Genomic DNA, 10,559 nt, shown 5'->3' on the forward strand with positions numbered 1-10,559 from the left:
ACTCTGATTTCATACTGCAGATCTGTAAACTGTCATTAAAAATTACTATCATCCCAGTTGAAAAGCTCTCTGTTCTTGGCCCATTCATATACAACTTTACCTAACTTATTTGGGGACTTTACTGTCTTTAGCATTAGGTTAATGGCTCAGTCTCTTGCCTTGCATGAGGGTTTACTCAAATTATGTTTCCAGTTTCCTGAAATCGGGAATAGTGTCTTCAAAGTGATTTTAGTGACAGGTTTATATACTAAGAGTATCATTAAAGGGCTGTAATTTAATGAGGAAATTATAAATAAATGTGCCAATGGTAAAAAATGTGACATCATCATCACTATTTTCCTGATGTAGGTAATGATGTAATTGTGTCACTCGTTTTAAATTTTATTTATTAATTTAGGCTGGATACAGCATACTTTATTGACGGTATAAAACAAAGGAAGACTCCTTGAGTCTCTTCCCTTCTTTCAGGCATCTGGGTTGGAAACTGTATAGAGGTTGGGAGATTTTCAGTGTGTTGGGGGATGAGTTGAGGCAAGAAGTCCCTAGCAAGGAGAGAGTCTCTCTTCCTCTTGCTCTTCTTGGGGTTGGTGATACCGGGAGCTCTTACTTCTTGGAGGCCATGTGTACCATAAGGTCCACCACCCAGTTGCTATAGCCAAATTCATTGTCAAACCAGGAAATGAGCTTGACAAAGTGATCATTGAGAGCAATCCCAGCCCTAGCATGGAAGGTGGAAGTGTTGGTGTCTCTGTTAAAGTCACAGGAGACAGCTTGTCCTCAGCATAGCCCAGCATGCCCTTCAGGGGGCCCTCCAATGTCTGCTCCATCATTTTCTTGATGTTATCATATTTAGCAAGCAGCTTTTTCTAGGCAGCAGGTCAGACCCATGAGTAATACATTGGGGGAAGGGACACAGAGGCCATGCCAGTGAGCTTTCCATTCAGTTCAGGGATGACCTTGCCTATAGGCTTGGAGATGACAATAGGAGCAGGGTTGATTGTTCTATATAGCTCCTAAAATCACACCACAGATTCCCAGAGCAGCCATCCACAGTATTCCAGGTGGTAGTGATGAAATGAACTAATGGATGATGGTCATGAGTCCCTCCACAATGCCAAAGTTGTCATGAATGACCTTGGCTAGAGGGGCCAAGGTCAGGTGCAGGAAGCATTGCTGACAATCCTGAGGAGTTGTCATACTTTTCGTGGTTCATGCTCATCACAAACATGAGGGCATTAGCAGAAGGGTCAGAGATGATGACTTTCTTGGCCCCACCCTTCTAGTGAGCCCCAGCCTTCTCCATGGTGGTAAAGGCCACAGTGGATTCCACATCATACTGAGCACCAGTATTACCTCATTTGATTTGATTGGATCTTGCTTGTGGGAGATGCAGAGAGTTTTCCACAGATGACAGATTTCCCTTTTTCAGCCTTGACTGTGTAGTTGAATTTGCCATGGGTGGAATCATACTGGACTATGTAGACCATGTAGTTTAAGTCAATGAAGGTGTCAGTGATGGAGACAGTGTCCACTTTGCCAGAGTTAAAAGCATGACTAGGAGCCCAGTATGGCCAAATCAGTTTACTGCAGCCTTCACGATCATGTTTCAGGGATGTGGCTGGCACTGCACCAGAAGGTGCAGCTGTCTATCAAACAGGGAAAAACAGAAAGGCTCATTTTAAATTTTAATTAATATTCCAGTCTCTAATCATTAGATTTCTATCTAAAATAACTATCTCTCTCTAAATAATGATACTTTAAGTGGTTTCAAAATATTCATTGCAAATACAGTAAAACCTATTTTCTTAAATTTGCCACTTAAGATTAAAAAATATATATGACTTTAAACAATTCTCAGTTTTCTTTTACAGCTTTTTCTTACCCTGTGGATCTTCTCATGACACTAATATTCCATTCAAAATGATCTCCCATGAAATCCTCTAATAATTTGAGCAACTTCATATCTATATGCCCTTTCTGTGTTGACTAGCTAGAAATCCTTTATGTCACTCAGCAAAATCCACAAAGATTCTTCAAAGTCTCATCAACTACAACCTCCTTTATTCATCTCTACAGTCAAAATTAAGCACTTCTGCTTTGTACTCCTTATAAACCTAATTTTTGCTTTAGTTTGTTAAAACTATGAACTTCTTGAGGACCAGGATTGTTTCTTACTCAGTTTTTCATTCTCTGGGAACAGCAGTTGTGCCTTGTGTGTAGTAGGCATTCATTGCAGATTTTTTATTTTTAACAAATCAAGCTTTTGTGTGGAAAATAGATTAATTTATAAATTTGGTTATATTTAAACTCAAGAAATTGAAGTGGCTAAATGGCTATTTTAGATTTTAATGATCATAGTTTTCATATATAAAATAGACATAGATCAACTTCTATGTTAGTCTCAATAAAACAACCTGTACTTTGTATCCTCCTGTCTTTGAACTTGAATTCTGTCAAGTTTCAGAGAATAAAGAGATTCAGATCTGTCAATTCTGAGATCTCTATGAAACATTTGTTCCTCTAAGAAATATGCCTGTGGTTTAGCTGAAGCTAATCATCTTTCCAGGCCTGAAAAGTGCACTGAACCATTATGCAAGGGTCAGGGATAAGAAGTGTAGCCATCCTAAATACACTATTTGATGAAGACTCCTAAATAGAGATGTCCCCAATAATTTAAGTGTTCCTCTTCCTGCATTATGTAAATGCAAAGCACATCCCAATGTGGTATCCTTTCAAAGTGAAGAGAATGCATATCTGGATATATCACTATACTAAAAAGAAATAAAATAAATTCCATGGAATCCAAGGAGACTACAGGTCTTATATCGTGCAGATGAGATGGAAAGGTAGATAAATATGAATTTCTGTATTTGAATATTTAAAGCCTTTTATATATAACATTATATTTTGCTCTCGAACTCCCAGTTCTTCTCATGAAAATACGTCTAATATTCTACTTAACAAAAATGTACTCTGAACAACTCTATGGATAAGAGAGATTGACATGTTATATAGTATCTCCAAATATAATGATGTAGAAAGAAATTTCAAAAGGCATTGGGACACCTGGGTGGCCAAGTAGTTGAGCATCTGCCTTCAGCCCAAGGCGTGATCCTGGAGACTCAGGATTGAGTCCCACATCAGGCTCCCTGAGTGGAGCCTGCTTCTCCCTCTGCCTGTACCTCTGCCTCTCGCTGTCTCTCTGTGTCTCTTATGAATAAATAAATAAAATCTTTTTTAAAAAAGGCAATCGGTGAGTTAGGTAAAATGCCTGGAGTTGTCTAGTAAGGTTGCATAAGTAGCTATTGGGTAGGTAACACTTCCAAAGTAGATTAGTTTGCTTTATTCCCCACCTCACCCTCCAGAAGACTTTGTCATTCTGATGTTTGTTTGTTTATAAGTGTTTGAATAGGGGCAATTATTTTCATCTTTTTCTTCTATTTTGGGCAATATTCATGGAAAATTGTATCTTTACTTCTTTAGAATCAGGGATTATCTAATTTATTATATGCATTCATAGTATTCATTTTCATTACTTGTCTACAGGTGAGGAAGAAAATGTAGATAAAAATTAATAAATATAGGGGTGCCTGGGTGGCTCAGTCAGTTAAGTGGTCATCTCTTGATTTTGGTTTGGGTCATGATATCAGGGTTGAAGGATCAAGCCCGGTGTCAGACTCCAACTTAAAAAAAATAAAGACATATAATGAACAGATAAATTGTATGTTAAAAGGAGGTTACTACTATAGAAAAGAGAAAAACAATAGACCAACTTAAGAGGCATACTAAGTGTGGGAAAGTATAAAATACTTTCTAGGTATAGAAATACTAGGTTGGAAAGTATAAAAACCACCCCTAGTATCTAATAATTATGAAAATTAGTTTTATAATTCAGGGTGAGCATTGATAAGGTAAGTTTTGAGCAAAATCTTCAAGAATGTGATTGATTTGTTCATGTGGGTTTATGTGAAAAAGCCTAATAGAGAAATAAATCAGGGGATTGCACAATTTGCTGATTAGAAACTGTTTGAAGGGAAGTGTGTTGCCTATGACAGAACAAGACTCTAAAGTGAAGCTCCTGCATTTTTAGTTTTGAGAGTGTATTAAGAATCAGGAGACTTGCTTGATATTATGCTTCCCAATCTAATACTAACTTTAAAGTTAGTTATTATTCTTCCTATTTTAACAGATGAGAAAATAAGTCTTAGAGAAACATAGGATAGTTTAATCATTCATTGGGACTAGGATTCTAATAAATTCAAGTGTGTGTGTGTGTGAGTTTATTTAAAAATTTGCACTTTTAATTATGCAAACTTTTCTTTGTATAAAGCCCCATGAATATAGCTTATTTTTTCTGACCACTGGTGATAAGTTTTTGCATGAAAAATTCAAATTTTTTTCAGTAGTTTTAACATTCATTAATGGAAAACTAGCGAATGGAGTTTTATTCAAATCATCTTGTATAGAGTTCAGAGTCCTTGTTATTTATCTCTTCATCTCTATGAATTAAAATATACCATAGCTTTGAAAAAATCATATTTGCAACTCCATGTATTGTAATTGGAAAGGTAGAAAACATTAATACATTTATTTGATCATGTTAGTCATTTTGATAACAGGCTTGAAACCAATTACCTATATTTATAGAAAATCTGAGGTGTTTCCAATTTTTTACAATTAATCAGTCTTCCTTATAACACATTGGGCTATAGGTCCTTCAGTGTAGGCCCCTGCAGGCCATTCCCCTCCTCTTTTTTTAATGCACTTATATAGTATATTTTACATGGTTCTGCTTTGATTCTACTTCAAGTTCTTTGTATTGTAACTTTACCAGGCAGATAACTTATCCCCACTATGATAGAGAGTTAATGGTGCCCTTAAAGTAAAATTTATTTTAACCAGTTAAAGTCCTAGAATGTAATTATATTTCCATCTTTGAAAGAATTACATTTTACCATCTAAAGCTAACCATATGGTAGTCAGTATATTATTTGTTTAGATAGCAAAAAATTACAGTTGTATGATATTGCTTTAATGTATAGTCGAACAGATTCATCTAATATAAATTGGATCTTTTGGGGTTCTGGAGTAGGGAGAATGAAAAGGAAATTTCATCCATCTCTAATTGGTGTCATGAAGGATCCAAAAAGTCATGCTTTTTCAATTTTTTTACTGGGTATCTTAGTGACAATAATAGATGGCTACTTTGCCATAGTGTAAACATTAAATGTTGCAAATTTAAATACTTGTTTATGGTAAAGAAAGGTTCATCCATTGTTTTTCATTTGTCACCCATCAGCCCCAGATAACTCAAATTCTACCAAAGGAAGTAGGGAAATACTGATTCACATTTTCTAAGTGTGTAATTATATTTCTCCTTAACAAATATGTTCCAATGTGTTATACTATATGTTGGTAAATTGAATTTAATAAAAAAATAAAACATAAATAAATAAATATATTTTTAAAAAGATTCTAAATAACTGATTCCTCTCCATTGTGTTCTATTCAGTGTTTTAAATGATAGCTTTAGATACAAATATGGTTAACTTGAAACTGAGAAGTAGTTTTGACATTTGAGGAATCTGGCTGAAATTCTTTTCTTTCTTTCTACCTTAAAACACACATACATACACACACACACACACAAACCCTAGAAACTGGTTGATTTTCAGATTTGCAATTATTTTTATTAAAGCCATTTTCTCAATAATCATTCTCTCCCTAGTTTCACTAGGGGTTTGTGCTTCACTGTCTCTATGCTTCTTCAAATTCAGAGTGGTCAGGATGCCTGGGTGGCTCAGTGGTTGAGCGTCTACCTTTGGCTCAGGGTGTGATCCTGGGATCAAGTCCCACATCAGGCTCCCCATAGGGAGCCAGCTCCTCCCTCTGCCTATGTCTCTGACTCTCTCTCTCTCTCTCTCTCTCTCTCTCTCTGTCACTCTCATGAATAAATAAATAAAGCCTTAAAAAAAACCTTAAAAACAACAACAACTCATAGTGTTCAGATGCCATGAAACACCTTTCCTTCACATCCTCCCATGAGACTTGTATGTTATCATCCATTCATGTTTTGTTGAATGGTACCTTCATCCATAATTTTCTCTATAAATATTCTGGAAGCACTTATTATTTCTAATATTTAATGGTATGTAAATCCCCCCTTTTGTGTTTTTCATACCTATTTAATCTCTCTCCCTTCTCTTCTATATTTTTCAAATAGCTTCTGAACTCTCTCATATCCCTCCATTTCATTCTCTACACTACTCCTGGCATGAAATTCCAAATGCAAGTCTTGTTTTGTCACTATACTGCTCACGTTTCATTTGTATTATGTTTACTTGTAAGGAAAAACAAATCAATTCCTCGCACTGTCGTTTAAGGCTTTCCAGGATCTAAGATCTGGCTATGCATCAATCCTCATTTCCTGACACTACGAAACATATCCTATATAGCGATATTTTCTTAAATATGTTGTATTATAATTGTTTTTTGAAATATAATTTCCCTTCTATGAGACCTTAAAGTTACTGAGAGCTTGAATTTTATTCCACTCATCTTTGGATCCAGGTGTTTCATTTAGTGCTTGACATGTTCTTGTTTTGACATGTTGAATTTTCTCATTCTTTTAAATATTGTGTATTTTGACTTAAGTATTTTTAAAGGTCACTGTAGTTTAACAGATTATTTGATAAAGGAAAATGAGCAGTGATATGAGAATCAGAGGGACTGGATTATTATTTCAGCACTACTGCCTACTAGCCACATGACTGTGTAAACCCCAGGTTCCTTATGTGTAGTAGATAAGGAAGAGTAACCCTACCCTGCCTACTTCCAAGTTGCTGTGAGGATCACAAATAATGACATTTATAAAGATATTTTATGCATGATAAAATTCAATAAAAATAATATGCACTACTGTTATTAAAGCTAGGTAAAGGGATACCTGGGTGGCTCAGTTGGTTAAGCATCTACCTTCAGCTCAGGTCATGATCTCCTGGGATTGAGTCCCATGTCAGGCTTTCAGCTCAGCCAGGAGTCTGCTTCTCCCTCTTCCCCTCCCCCTGCTCATGCTGTCTCTCTCTCTCTCTCTCTTTCTCAAATGAAAAAATAAAAAATCTTAAAAAAAAAAAAAAAACTAGGTGAAAATACTGAAATCTATTTTGCCTTCTCAGTCAATATAGTAATATCAATGACAATAATATGTTTTAATCAAGAGCATTACTCAAATATATTCTGTCCTTAAAAAGAAACTTTCTGCCTCATGACACTTTTGAAAACCCTTACTACATTCTCATGACTGTGTGTATATTTGTCCATGTGAGTGCCCATGTATGTGGTTATTATTTACTATAATAGGGCACAAGTATGAAATTCTCCTGTATACTGCTCAAGGATTTGATAAAATTATGGCCATTTGATTTATGATTTACATATATAGAACAAAAATTCATTTTTATGAATCCATTATTATTCTATAGAAACATATTAAATAATGAATTAAATAGTAAATAGTATTAAACAGCCAATTAAAGTTCTATGAAGTGGAAATTTCAGAATCACGTGCTAATTCATTTAAAAAATTTCAATGACAAATCAGGGGAAAAGGATTAAAATGATTTTCTGTGAATTATGTAACTTTCTAAATATCAAAGAATCAAAAGTTCTTCCCTCTCAGATACTTGTTTTTTTTTTTATCTCCAGTGGGAGACAGATGGGGAGGATGGCTAAGACATTGATGGATGTCTTAATCCAGAAAGCAGGTTTCTGAGTCTTGAATATATCTTGCCAATTATCAACAGTAGCCTTGCTTTTACCCTCAGTTCATTGCTGTAAATGTGGAAAGAGAACCAACAAGTGATGTTGGTGTTGCCTGGAGACACTGACATGACCTGAGAAGTGTTGTCTGTGGGAAAGTGACAGTGGTACCACCTCTAACAGGAATGATTAATTGCTGTGAGGTATGAGTGAAAGCATTTGTCAGAATGTTAAACCTTTGAGATCATTTTTTGGGGGCAGAAGAAGATACTGGGTCATACTAATCACTTCCTTTCTTGTCCCATACTGCTTCCACTCTACAGTTCACTCCCACAAATTCATTTTGCGTGGGCTAATATAAAGCAAGAATATCTCTTTTTGTCTAATATTTTGCAAATAGCACACCTACTCATTCTCTTTCTCCTCACTAATTTTCAAAACGGTGTCCTTAATATTCACATACGCTGTACAGATTTATAATGATGGGTTACAATTTGATTTGGTTACATTGTTTTCACCTTAGTCACAATGTACTGGTTGTTTTAGCATGAGATAGAGCTGGTCAGTTCTCTATCCTTTTCTCATTTCCTTATTCTTTCCCTTTGGAGCCTCGGCTTATAACTGAAGCAGAAAACAAAATAAAAATATGTACAACAGTCTTGGCACTGTGAGGGAAAATGATCTAAGCTGAGGTGAGGGGAGGCGAGGTGGGCTGCAGGAGCAGCTAGAGTGTGGGGAGCCCACTGCCCCCACCCCCCGCCCATTGCCCAGAGGCCTCCCAGCAAGTGGGTGCGGCACTGGGCCTGCAGGTGCTGTCATGGGTGTCCCACCTGGGCTAGATGGTCATGGGGAAGGCTGGTAGAGAGGACTATAAAATCCAATCTTCCGGGTGCCCTAGACTTGGAGAAAGTGGCTAACATGACTGTGGAGCATTCTCTGGAGGACTCTGTGTTCAGCAAAGAAGTGGAACATCATTCAGGCCAAGAGCAAGCAAGAAGGTCACAGTGTCATCTGGTGGGGACTGAACTGGCCACTGCAGCGGGAGTACAGGCTGGGGAAGAGCTGTGAGGCCGGTTCCTGCAGGGATGGGGAGGCTAGGTCACCTTTATCTGCAACATCGTTGACCACCTGAGGGTGAACAACATCCCACCTGATGGGCCAGATGAACCCCGTCCACCACTGCCTCTTCTAGCTGGCCCAGCCTGATGGTCTGAGCGTGGAGAAGGAGGTGGACCTCCTGGTGCTACAGCTGCACCGCAGGGGGATGTAGCTGAAGAAGATGAACAGAATGTATGGATGAGCTCTTGGTGTTGATCTGGGTTGGCTTCTTGCTCCCAAGCGGCTTCAGCTCTCTGGCCCAGGTGCTGCTACTGGAAATCCTCGAATTTCCCACAGCCAGCTGGAAGATAGATAACCCTGGCTGCTGTCCAGGGTTACATAGTGAAGTCTCCCAGGAGGCATCCAGATTAGGCCGCCTCACCAGCAGCACAGGCCTTTCACCTAACCTACATCCCAGGTTTGCAGTGGAAATGGCATCTCCCAAGGACTGTCCCTTCTAGACTTTCAGCAACTCCTGAGATGCTTCCTACTTACAACCTAGTCCTTCCTGGAGCACCTTCCTTCCTGGATTCAGGGTTTGGGGAGACATTGACCAGACTCATCCCCACCATCCCATCAGCCTCCCCCTCCATAACTTCCCACCTGGGCCAGGCAGAGAAAGGCAGTTTCGAACAACCAGTCCACTGTATATCCACTGGTGCAACAGCCATCTTGATGCCTCAGTTTCCCCATCTGTAAAGCGAGTACCCATAGCTACTGGTGGGATACTTTGGCATATCAAGGGACAGAACACAAGTCATACCAGAAATTGCTTTTTTATACATTTTGTGCAAGGACCACTCTAGAAACAAACCTACTTCTAGTGGGTTTTAATAAATGACAGTACTACATCACAGGCTACACCAGTTCAGGGTGAGAATTTTCTAACAAACCTTTTCTAATACTAAAAATAAATATAAGAAACAAAGAATTACTTAGTGAAAGACATCAAACTCATGTCTGAAAGTATTGTTGTTGACTCAATTGCAAGTTGCTTCGGGGAGCGAAATCAATATTGGTATTTTCATTCTCTTCTCTTCTTATTCTGGTTCATCTTTCAGCAAGAGCAATACAACCTGTTAATAAGCACTCAGAACCTGAGTCTGCACTCGAGGCTTTACGGGCAATTTCATATTTAATCTCATAACTGTGCTATGGAGGACAACACTGAGGCTCAGAATGACTAATTTCCCCTTATTCACACAGTGCATCTGACTAATAGAGCAGAACATTTCATTAAGATCTGTCTGACTCCAAAACCAGTGCTCTTTGACTCTAAAACCAGAGCCTGACTCCTAAAAGCAGTTTTCTCTTCTAATATTCACTTCTATATCAGTATTCTTTTCTTGTACTTTGTGAGATTTTCAAATGACTCTCCTCTTTCATTTCTTTCCAAAGATACTTAGTGTAGGAAATGTTAGGGCAGATTAGACAGGCAGACAAGAAAGAGGTCTGGGATCTCAGACTTAGGTTTCAATCATGACTCAGCCAATTTTAGACTGTGAAGCCCCCAGCATGTCACCATCACTCTGAGCCTTAGTTTTCAGGAGGATTCAATGAGATAATATGTAAAACATTAACACAGCATGTAACATAGTATCTCACAAACTGGCATACTTATACATGTATTATTTGTCATTTGATATATAACATTTGCATTTTTTTACTTAAATATAATTTTTGGAGAGGAGCTGCTACTAAAT

General features: G+C 37.7%; 1 pseudogene; it reads left to right on the forward strand.

Moving 5' to 3' along the window:
* The first annotated feature begins 1,550 nt into the window (after nt 1-1,550).
* On the forward strand, nt 1,551-9,317 carry LOC121474066 (annotated as a pseudogene).
* The last annotated feature ends 1,242 nt before the right edge of the window (nt 9,318-10,559 follow it).

This window comes from Vulpes lagopus, chromosome 12, assembly GCF_018345385.1.
Source record: "Vulpes lagopus strain Blue_001 chromosome 12, ASM1834538v1, whole genome shotgun sequence".
Lineage (NCBI taxonomy): Eukaryota > Metazoa > Chordata > Mammalia > Carnivora > Canidae > Vulpes > Vulpes lagopus.